Here is an 11,736-nt window from a genome sequence, read left to right as displayed (position 1 = left end):
TAAAGAGAAATTTGACACAGAGAAGAAGGCAATGTAACCACTGAAGCAAAATGTTATATATGGCTTATTTAAAAATTTATCTTTATTGTTGAAATTATTACAGATGTTTTGTTTTATCCCCATTGAGGCCTATTAACATGTAACACCGCCCCCCCCGCCAGGCCTTCACCACACTATTGTCTGTATCCATGGACTATGCATATATGCATATCAATCCTTTGGTTAGTCTCTCCCCATCCCCCCCATCTCCCCACCTTCCTCTGAGATTCATCACTCTGTATCCTGCTTTTATGTCACCGAATCTATTTTGTTCATCAGTTTATTATGTTCTTTAGATTGCTCATAAAGTGATACCTCGGTTTTCGAATGTACTGTGTTCCAGAAGACTATTCGAGTTTTGAAATGTTCCAAAACCGAGGGATCAACAGCCGGCAGCTAGGTCTCAAGATCTTGCACTAGGCAGAAGCTGTGGTGCAAGTCCGAATTCCGGGGACTGTTTGAAAACTGAAGCATTTACTTCTGGGTTTATGGCGTTCGTAAACCGAAATGTTCATCATCAGAGACGTTCTAAAACTGAGGTACCACTGTATAAGTGAGATCATGTGGTACTTGTCTTTCTCTGCCTGGCTTATTTTGCTAAGCATAATATTCTCCAATTCCATCCATCTGTCCCAAAGGGTATGAGATCCTTCTTCTTTATAGCTGCATAGTATTCCAGGTGTAAGTGTCCCATAGCTTTTTATCCACTCATCTACTGATCGGTGCTTGGGCTGTTTCCAGATCTTAGCTATTGTAAATTGTGCAGCTAGGAACATAGGGGTGCATATATTCTTTCTGATTAGTGTTTCAGGATTCTTAGGATATATTCCTAGAAGTGGGATCACTGGGATAAATGGCAGTTCCATTTTAATTTTTTGAGAAATCTCCATAATGTTTTCCATAGTGGCTGCACAAGTCTGCATTCCCACCAGCAGTGTACCAGTGTTCTCATTTCTCCACATTCTTGCCAGCACTTGTCATTTGTTGATTTGTTGATGGTACCCATTCTGACAAGTGTCAAGTGATCCTCATTGTGGGTTTAATTTGGATCTCTCTGATGATTAGTGATGTTGAACATTTTTTCATATGTCTATTGGCCATCTGTATGTCCTCTTTGGAGAATTGTCTATTCCGGTGTTTTGCCCATTGTTTACTTGGATTGTTTGTCTTCCTCTTGTTTAATTGTATGAGTTCTTTGTACACTATGCAAATTAGTCCCTTATCAGATGTATCCTTGGAAAATAAATTCTCCCTTACCGTGGGGTTCCTTTATATTTTGAGGATGATTTATTTTGCTGTGCACAAGCTTTTTTAGTTTGATGTAGTCCCATTTGTTTATTTTCTCCTTTGTTTCTCTTGCCCTAGGAGATGTATCGGTGAAAATTCTACTATGCGGGATGTCTGTGACTTTACTGCCTATGTTTTCTTCCAGGGTTTTTATGGTTTCACCACTTATATTTAAGTCTTTTTTCCGTTTTGAATTTATTCTAGTGTATGGAGTAAGTTGGTGATCTAGTTTCATTTTTTTGCATGTACCTGTCCTATTTTCCCAGCACCATTTATTGAAGAGATAGTCTTTACTCCATTGTATGCTCTCGCCTCCTTTGTCAAATATTAATTGAGCATAATGGCGTGGGTTAATTTCTAGGCTCTCTATTCTGTTCCATTGATCTATATTTCTGGTGTTGTACCAATATCAGGCTGTTTTGATTACAATGGCTTAGTTATAGTTTTATATACAGTGTAGTACCCCTCCAACTCTGTTTTTTCTCAGGATTGCTGCTGCTATTCGGGATCTTTAATGGTTCCATACAAATTTTGGAATATTTGTTCTAGTCCTGTGAAATATGCTATTGGTATTTTAATTAGAATTGCATTGAATCTGTATATTGTTTTTGGTAGTATGGACATTTTAATAGTGTTAAATCTTCCTATGAATGAACATGGTATATTCTTACACTTGTTTATATCTTCCTCTATTTCTTTTCACAGTAGACTAGTTTTCAGAGTACAAGACTTCTACATCTTTGGTTAAGTTTATTCCTAGGTATCTTATTTTATTAGTTGCAATGGTAAATTTTTTTGTGTGTATTTTTTAGTTTCTCTTTCTGAGAGTTCATTATTGGTGTATAAAAATGCCGTCAATTTTTGGATGTTAATTTTGTATTCTGCTACATTGCTGAATTCATTTATTAAATCTAGTAGTACTTTAGCGGAGACTTTAAGGTTTTCTGTGTACAATATCATATCATCTGCAAATAATGACAGTTTTAATTCCTCCTTTCCAATTTGGGTGCCTTTAATTTTTTCTTCTTGCCTAATATGTGTGGCAAGGGCTTTCCATACTATGCTGAATAAGAGTGGTAAAATGAAAAGCCCTGTCTTGTTCTTGTTTTTAAGGGAAATGGTTTTAGTTTTTGCCCACTGAGTATGATGTTGGCTATAGGTTTGTCATATATGGCTTTTATTATGTTGAGGTATGATCCCTCTATTCCAACATTACTGAGAGTTTTTACAAAAAATTCATTTCAAATTTTGTCAAATGCTTTTTCTGAGTCTGTTGATATGATTTTTGCCCTTCATTTTATTTATATAATGTATCACATTTATTGACTTGAAATATTAAACCAGCCTTGCATCCCTGAATAAAATCCCACGTGGTTGTGGTGTATGATCTTTATAATGTATTGCTCGATCCAATTTACTAGAGGATAATACTGGCCTCATAAAAACAGCTTGGGAGTCTTCTCTCCTCTTGAATTTTCTGGAATAGTTTGAGGAGAAAAGGTGTTAATTCTTCTTTGAATGTTTGATAAAACTTGCCTGTAAATCCATCTGGTCTTGGACTTTCGTTTGCTGAGAGTTTTTTGATTACTGCTTCAATTTAATCTGTTGTTATTGGTCTATTCAGGTTTTCTGATTCTTCCTGATTGAGTTTTGGAAGACTGTATGTTTCTAAATATTTGCCCATTGCACCCGGGTTGTCCAGTTTGTTGGCATATATTTGTTCATAGTATTTTTTTATGATTCTTTGTATTTCTTTAGTGTCAGTTGTTATAGTTCTTTTTCATTTCTGATTTTATTTTGGTCCTCTCTTTTTGTTTCTTGGTGAGTCTGGCTAAAGTTTCATCAATCTTATTTATCTTTTCAAAGAACCTGTTCTTGGTTTCATTGATCTTTTGTACTGTTTTTTTAAGTGTCTATGTCATTTATTTCTGCTCTGATCTTTATTATTTTCTTTCTTCTACTTCCTCTGTATCTTTCTTGTTGTTCTCTTTTTAATTCTTTAAGTTGTAGTGTTAGAATTAGGGTTTTTTCTTGTTTTTAGAACTAGGCCTGTAATGCTATGAAATTTTTTCTCAGGACTGTTTTTGTTGTGTCCCATAGATTTTGGGTTGTTGTGTGTTCACTGTCATTTATTTCCAGGAAGATTCAGACTTCTTCACTAATCTTTTTGATAGCCCATTGATTGTTTTATAAAATGCTACTTAGCCTAGATGTGTTTGAATATTTTTGAATTTTTGTATAGTTGTTGATTTCTAGTTTCATGCCATTGTGATCTGAGAAGATGATTGATATGATTTCAGTCTTCTTAAACTTGTAAAGACTTGTTTTGTGTCCTAACATGTGGTCTGTTTTTGTGAATGTTTCATGTGCAATTGAGAAGAATGTGTATTCTGCTGCTTTGGGATGAAATGTTCTGTAAATGTCAATTAAATTCATTAGATCTAATGTGTCATGTAACGTCTGTGTTTCTCTGTTGAATTTTTGTCTTGACGATCTGTTCAGTGATGAGAGTGGGGTGTTAAAGTCCTCCACTATGATTGTGTTGCTGTCAATCTCCCCTTTAAAGTCCACCAGTTGTGCTCTTATATTGGGTAAATATATATTTATAAGGGTTATTTCCTCCTGTTGGATTGATCCCTTTAGTATTATGCAGTGACCTTCTTTGTCTCTTGTTATGGTCTTTATTTTGAAGTTTATTTTGTGTCACAAATAAATATTGTTATTCTAGCTTTTTTTGTTTATTTCCATTTGCATGGAATATTTTTTTCCCATCCCTTCAAATTCAGCCTGTGTGAATCTTTACTGTCAGGTGTGTCTCTTACAGACAGCATATATATGGGTTATGTTTTCTAATCTTTTCAGCCACCCTACATCTTTTGCTTGGAACATTTAATCCATTTACATATAAGGTTATTATTGATATATACTTATTTAATGCCATTTTTTCCTTTTATGCCAATTTACCTTTCAATATTTTTTTCTTCTTAATGCGGTCCTTTTATAATTTCTTTCAAAACTGATTTGGTAGTACTGAACTCCTTTAGGTTTCTTTTATGTAGGAAGCTATTTATTTCACCTTCAATTTTAAATGATAACCTTGCTGGATGAAGCATTCTTGGTTGCATGTTTTTACTTTTCATTACTTTGAGAACTTCATGCCACTCCTTTCTGGCTTTAAGTGGTTTTGTTGAGAAATCTGCTGTGAGCTCATGGGAGCTCCCTTGAAGGTCACTGCTTTTCTTTCTCTTGTAACCCTTTAAATTCTCTCTTTGTCCTTAACATTTGCCATTTTAATTATGATGTGCCTTGGAGTTGGTCTCTTTGTGCTCTCCTTGTTTTGAACCCTCTGTACTTCCCGAATTTGTGTGGATTTTTCCTTCACTAGCTTAGGGAAATTTTCTGTCATTATTTCTTCCACCAGGTTCTCTATCCCTTGCTCACTTTCCTCCTCCACTGTCTCCAGTATGATGGGAGTGTCATTTCTGTTCATGTTGTTCCAAAGGTCCCTTAAACTGTCTTCATGCTTTTTAAGTGTTTTTTTCTTTTTGCTGCTCTGTTTGAGCAGTTTTTTCTACCTTATCTTCTATTTCACTTCTTCCATCCTCTGCTTCATTGAATTTGTTTTTAATTCCTTCCAGCATATTCTTAATATCAGAAAAAAGTATTCTTCATTTTTGCTTAGTTCTTATTTATCATATCTGTATTTTTTTCATGCTGATGAAGATTTCACTAAGTTCCTGTAATTTCCCTTAAGTGTCTTGTAGTTTTCATTCATTTCCTTGAGCATCGTTATAACCATTACAATGATTCTATGTCTGATAACTTGCTTACTTCCATATCATCAAGGTCTTTTTCTGATGACTTGCTGTCTCCCAGTCTTGTGGGGTGGGATTTTGAAGTGTATGTCCAATGGAGAACTAAGTTGTGTTTTCCTTATACTTCTGAGCTATATGTTCTAAGTGTGTCCCTTTTATGGGTGTCCCCTTTGTGGATTCTGTAGGCTTTCCTGTTGTGATTGAGTCTAGATTGTTGTTAATCCATCCTTAGGAGGACCTTCCTCTAAGGTTGGCTAACTGTGAGGCTCAGCCACAACCACATTTTGTGAGCTATTCTACAGGTGCTGAAAGGGCAAAACAAAACACCAGCAAACTGACAGAAAAAAATCCCCAGTAACTTACAAAATTTCTGAACAATCACAATGAAAACAACCCAAGAGAAACTAGAATTGGGAGAGCTAAGAGAGAACACAAATACTAAAACAAAATAGAAAGAGAGAAAAAGATATTATTGCTAATAGTATGTAATAATAATAATAAGTAAAAAACAGAGAATTTATGGGGAGACAAAAGGGGCAAAGATTCTGAAAAGAAAAAAGGTGATCAAAAAATAAGGTTGGAAAGTGGAATGTGAAAACGGTTGAAAAAGAAAAAAAAGACAAACACAAACAAGTAAAAAAACGGGAAGACAGAATGAAGGAGAAAAAGAAAAAAAACAAAAAGAAAGTTATGCTAATGCAACAAGAAGAGAGAGAGAGTTAAAGCAAGGGCAGGGACAGAGGCGAATAAGAGATATGGAAAAACAATAGAGAAAACCAATAAATTTATTATGATAATATCCCAGCAATAAAGCAGAGAATATCAAGAAAATCTTGATAATAGAAAAAAAAAAAAAACCACACACACACCAAAAAACAGAACAAAACATAAAAATAGTCAAAGCAAGACAAAACAAATCCTAAAAATATTAATTAAAAAATTAAAAATGTTAGAGTCCCGAAGTCCAGCCAGTTATGATCTCAGGCCTGTTGTCACCTGCTTCTTCTTTCCTTTCAACATGACAGGTGCCACTGTGTCCTTTGCCGAGGACTTCCTGGCAGGTTGAGTGGTCGCAGCCATCTCCAAGACAACAGTAGTGCCCATCGAGCTGGTCAAGCTGCTGCTGCAGTTGCAACATGCCAGCAAGCATATCACTGCAGGTAACCAATACAAGGGCATTATAGACTGCATGATTCATAACCCCAAGGAGCAGGGAGTCCTGTCCTTCTGGTGTGGTAACTTGGTCAATGTGCTCAGAGATTTCCCCACCCAGGCTGTAAACTTTGCCTTCAAAGATAAATACAAGCAGAATTTCCTGGGAGATGTGGACAAGAGAGCCCAGTTTTGGTGATACTTTGCAGGGAATCTCGCATTAGCTGGTGTCACTGGTTTTGTGTTTCCTCTTGATTTTGCCCATAGCTGTCTAGTAGCTGATATGGGCAAAGGCGGAGCTGAAAGGGAATTCAAAGGCCTAGGTGAGTGCCTGGTAAAGATCTACAAACCTGATAGGATTAAAGGCCTGTCCCAAGGCTTTAATGTGTCTGTGCAGGGTATTACCATTTACCAAATGCCTATTTCAATGTCTATGATACAGCAAAGGGAATGCTTCCAGATCCCAAGAGTACTCACATCTTTATAATCTAGATGATTACACAATCCGTCACAGCTGTGGCTGGGTTGGCTTCTTATCCATTTGACACTGTTCCTCATCTCATGATGATGTAGTCAGTGTGGAAAGGTATTGATATCATGTACATAGGCACCCTCAACTGCTGGAGGAAGATTGCTCTTGTTGAAGGAGGCAAAACATTTTTCAAGGTTTCATGAAGCATGTTCTCAGAAGCATGGCTGGTGCTTTGTGCTTGCTTTGTATGATGAAATCAAAGAGTTCACATAAATTATTTCCTAGTCTTCCCTCCCCCAACCCCTGTGAGCAGGCATGTTGTATTGCGTAACATAGCTTTGAGCATTCTTGACAGATTATCAGTTGTCTGTTTCTCAGTGGCAACTATTTACCGGTTGAAAATGGGAAAAATAATATTCATCTGACAAGTTTTCTCTTAAAGCCATTTTCATGATTATGATGGGACTCAGTTATATATTTTATTTCAGTCACTTTTGATAACAAATTTGAAGAAATAAAAAATGTCTGAAATATAAAAATAATTAAAAACAATTAAAAATTTTTTTAATTTCTTCTTTTTTCTAAAACAACAAAAAAAAGTCAGCTAGGTGTTTTGTCTGGGAAGTTATGTTGTCTGAGGCTCACTGTTTTGTATGTTGATTTCAGGTCTCCTTGGAGGTACTTGTGTGTCAGCCTATGTCAGGAGCTGTCTAGGTTTAGCTCTGGTGTCTTGATGTAGCTGGGTGATGTGAGGCTCTCTGTGGACCATCTCTACCTGTCAGCTATTTTGTCTCCCCTTTGTAGTTGCCTGATATTAATCCAGATAAATTTTTAAAAATATGAAAAGGAGGAGGACTATTTAAGAGAGTTTTGGGCTTGCCTCAAAATAAGAAAATTCTCGAATAAAAAAATCTAAACTTACAATTCAAAGTACTTAAAAAATACAAGAGAACCTAGCATAAGAAGAGGGAAAGAAATAATAAAGATCAGAGTGGAAAAAAATGACATGGAGACTAAAAAATACAAAAGATCAATGAAACCAAGAGGTGTTTCTTTGAAAATATAACCAAAGCCTTTAGTCAGACTCACTAAGAAACGTGGAGGTAAGACCCAAATAAATAAAACCAGAAATGAAGTAACTGACATTAGAGAAATACAAAGGATTGCATGAAAATATTATGAACAACTATATGCCAACAAATTGGACAACCTGGGTGAGATGGAACAAATTCCTACAGACATACAATCTACCAAAAGTGAATGAGAAAAAATCAGAAAACATTAATAGACCAATTACAGCTAATGTAATAGAAGGAGTAAAATAAACAAACAACCAAACCAACCAACCAAACAAACAAAAAACAGCAAAAAGGTCCTGGACCATATGGCTTCAAAGATGAATTTTTATCAAATATTCAAAGAAGAACTAACATCTATCTTACACAAATTATTCCAAAATATTCAAAAAGAAGGAAGATTTCCAAGCCCTTTTCCAAGGCCAGCATTATCTTTATTGTAAAACTAGATAGAGACACTACACCAAGAAAAATTATAAACCAATATCCCTAATCAACATAGATGGTAAAATCCTCAACAAAATATTAGCAAATCAGATCCAGCAATACATTAAAAAGGTTACACACCACAAACAAATGGTAGTTGTTCCAGGGATGCAAAGATGGTAAAATAATCAAAAATCAATAAACATGATACATTACATGAACAAAATGAAGGATACGAATCACATGGTCATATAAATAGATGCAGAAAAAGCATATGACAAAATCCAACACCCATTTATGATAAAAAAACACCAAAACTTTCAGCAAAGTGGGAATAGAAGGATCATACCTCAACATAATAAAGGCCATATATGACAAACCTACAGCCAACCTCATACTCAGTGGGGAAAAACTAAAAGCATTTCCCTTAAAAACAAGAACAAGAGAGGGTTGACTGCTTTCATCACTCTTATTCAACATAATACTTGAGTCCTTGCTTCAGTGATCAGACACGAACAAGAAATAAACGGCATTCAAATTAGAAAGGAGGATGTAAAACTGTCATTATTTGCAGATGGCATGATATTGTATATAGAAAACCTTAAAGAATCCACCAATATCTACTAAGTTCAATAAAAAGAATTTGGTAAAGTTACAGAACACAAAATTAATGCCCAGAAATTAGTGTTACTTGTATACACCAATAATAAACTCTCAGAAATAGAAACCAAGAAAATAATGATATACTTAGGAATAAACTTAACCAAAGAAGTAAAAGACCTATACTCAGAAAACTATATGTTACTGAAAAAAGAAATAAAAGCGTATACAAACACGTGGAAGCATATGCCATGTTCATGGATTGGAAGAATTAAAGTTATTAAAATATCCATACTACCCAAAACAATCTATAAATTCAATGCAATCCCTATTAAAATACCAATGGAATATTTCACAGTTCAAGAACAAATATGAATCAGAAAGATCCTGAATAGCCTCCACAATTGTGAGAAAGAAAAATAAAATCAGAGGGATCACACTACCAGGTATCAAAATATACTGCAAAGCCATTGTAATCAAAATAGATGGGTTCTGGCACAAGAACAAGCATATAGATAAAGAGAATGGAACAGAGAGCCCAGAAGTCAACCCACACCATTATGGTCAATTAATATTTGGCAAAAGAAGCAAGAGCATACTATGGAGTAAAGACAATCTCTTCAGTGAATGGTGTTGGGAAAATTAGACCGGTACTTTCAAAAAAAAAAAAAAAGAAAGAAAGAAGAAGAAAGAAAGAGAAAGAAAGAAAGAAAGAAAGAAAGAAAGAAAGAAAGAAAGAAAGAAAGAAAGAAAGAAAGAAAGAAAGAAAGAAAGAAAGAAACTAGGCCATGAACTTACACCATACACAAGAATAAACTGAAAATGAATGAAAGACTTAAATGAAAGTCACAAAACCATTAAAATCCCAGAAGAAAAAGGCAGTAAAATCTCAGACATCTCTTGGGCCAAATTTTTGCCAATATGTCTTTGTGGAAAAGGAAAACACAAGAAAAGAATAAGCAAATGGACTCCATCCGATCAAAAAGCTTCTGCACAACATAAGAAGCCATCAATAAAACTAAAAGGGATCCCATCATATGGGAGAACATATTTGCCAATCATTCATCAAATAAGGGGTTAAATTCCAAAATATATAAAGAACTTACATAACTTAACACCAAGAAGACAAACAACCCTATAAAAAATGGGCAAAGGTCCTGGATAGTCACTTTTCCAAAGAAGATATACAGATGGCCAAGAAACATATGAAAAAATGCTCAGCATCAGAAACATGCAAATGAAAACTAAAACGAAGTATCACCTCACACCTGTCAGAATGCCAATTATCAATAAATCAACAAACAACTAGTGCTGGAGAGGATGTGGAGAAATGGGAACCCTAGTGCACTGTTGCAATGAATGCAGACTGGTGTAGAAACTGTGGAAAACAGTATGGAATTTCCTCAAAATTAAATATGTAACTGCCATTTGACCTAGCAATTTCACTTCTGCACGTATATCCCACGAATCCCAAAACACCAATCAGAAAGAGTATATGGACCCCAATGTTCATAGCAGTGTTATTTACAATAACCAAGACCTGGAAACATTCAAAGTACCCATCAATAGATAAGTGGATGAAAATACTGTGGTACATATAAACAATGAGATACTATGCAGCTTTAAAAAAGAAAGAACTCTTGCCCTTTGCTACAGCATAGATGGACCTGGAGGTTACTAATCAACACAGAATAAGCCAGTCAAATAAAGAGTAGTATCACATGACTTCACTTATATGTGGAATCTAGAGAACAAAATAAACTGTTGAACAAAATAGGACTAGAAGCAAGGATACATGGTATAGACTGACAAATCTCAAAGAGGAGGAGTGTGGGTAGCATGGGGATAGATCAACCAAAGAATATATATGCATATATGCATGACCCCTGGACACAGACACTAATGTGGTAAAGGCCTGGGGGGTAGGGGGAGCTGAGGCAGGGTGAAATGAGGCAAAGGGTGGGGAATTGGGTCATCTGTAATAGAGTCAACAATAAAAAAGAGTTATCAGAAAAATACCAATGGTGTATTTTACAAACCTATACAAATTATCAAAAAATTACATGGAACCTCAAAAGACTCCAAATATCCTCAACAATCTGGAGAAATAAAAACAAAGTTTGAGGAATCTTGTTACACTATATCAAACTTTATTACAAGGCCATAATAATCAAATCAGTACAGTGCTGGCATAAAAAACAGACACATAGATCAATGGAAGAGAATAAGAGACTTTAGAAATAAATCTACTCCTATATGGTCAATTACTATTTGTCAAAAGTGTCAAGGACACACATTGGGGTATAGATAGTCTATTTAATAAATGATTCTGGGAAAATTGGACCTATACATGCAAAACAATGACAATAGATCATCTTCTTACACCATAAACAAGAATAAAATCAAAGTGGATATAAACATAAACTTAAGACTTAAAATCATAAAATTCTGGAAGAAATCATAGGCAGCGAATCTCTCACATTACTCTTAGCAATATTTTTGTGATATATCTTCTCAGTCAAAGGAAATAGAAAAAAATAAACAAATGGGATTATATCAAACTAAAATGTTTTGCACGGCAATGGAAACTATCAACAAAATGAAAAGAATATATTTTCTAATGATATATTTGATAAGGGTTAACATAAAAAACGTATAAAGAACTCATACTACTACTCAACATAAAAAATCCAATTAAGAAATGGGAAGATTACCTGAATGGACACTTCAAATAGGATATACAAATGACCAACAAACATATGAAAATATGTTCAATGTCAGTAATCATGAAAGAAATGCAAATTAAAACCACAATGAGATTTCACTTCACACATATCAGAATGGCTATCATCAATAAATTCACAAACAG

At 34.9% G+C, this 11,736-nt stretch overlaps 1 pseudogene; it reads left to right on the top strand.

The window, feature by feature from the left end:
* Positions 1 to 6,159: 6,159 nt before the first annotated feature.
* On the top strand, positions 6,160 to 7,038 carry LOC107541026 (ADP/ATP translocase 2 pseudogene; annotated as a pseudogene).
* Positions 7,039 to 11,736: the final 4,698 nt, after the last annotated feature.

The sequence above is a fragment of the Miniopterus natalensis genome, chromosome X, assembly GCF_054644295.1.
Source record: "Miniopterus natalensis isolate mMinNat1 chromosome X, mMinNat1.hap1, whole genome shotgun sequence".
NCBI classification, from domain to species: Eukaryota; Metazoa; Chordata; class Mammalia; order Chiroptera; family Miniopteridae; genus Miniopterus; species Miniopterus natalensis.
The sequence above is the reverse complement of the archived record's forward strand: the minus strand, read 5'-3'. Positions and strand labels throughout refer to the sequence as shown.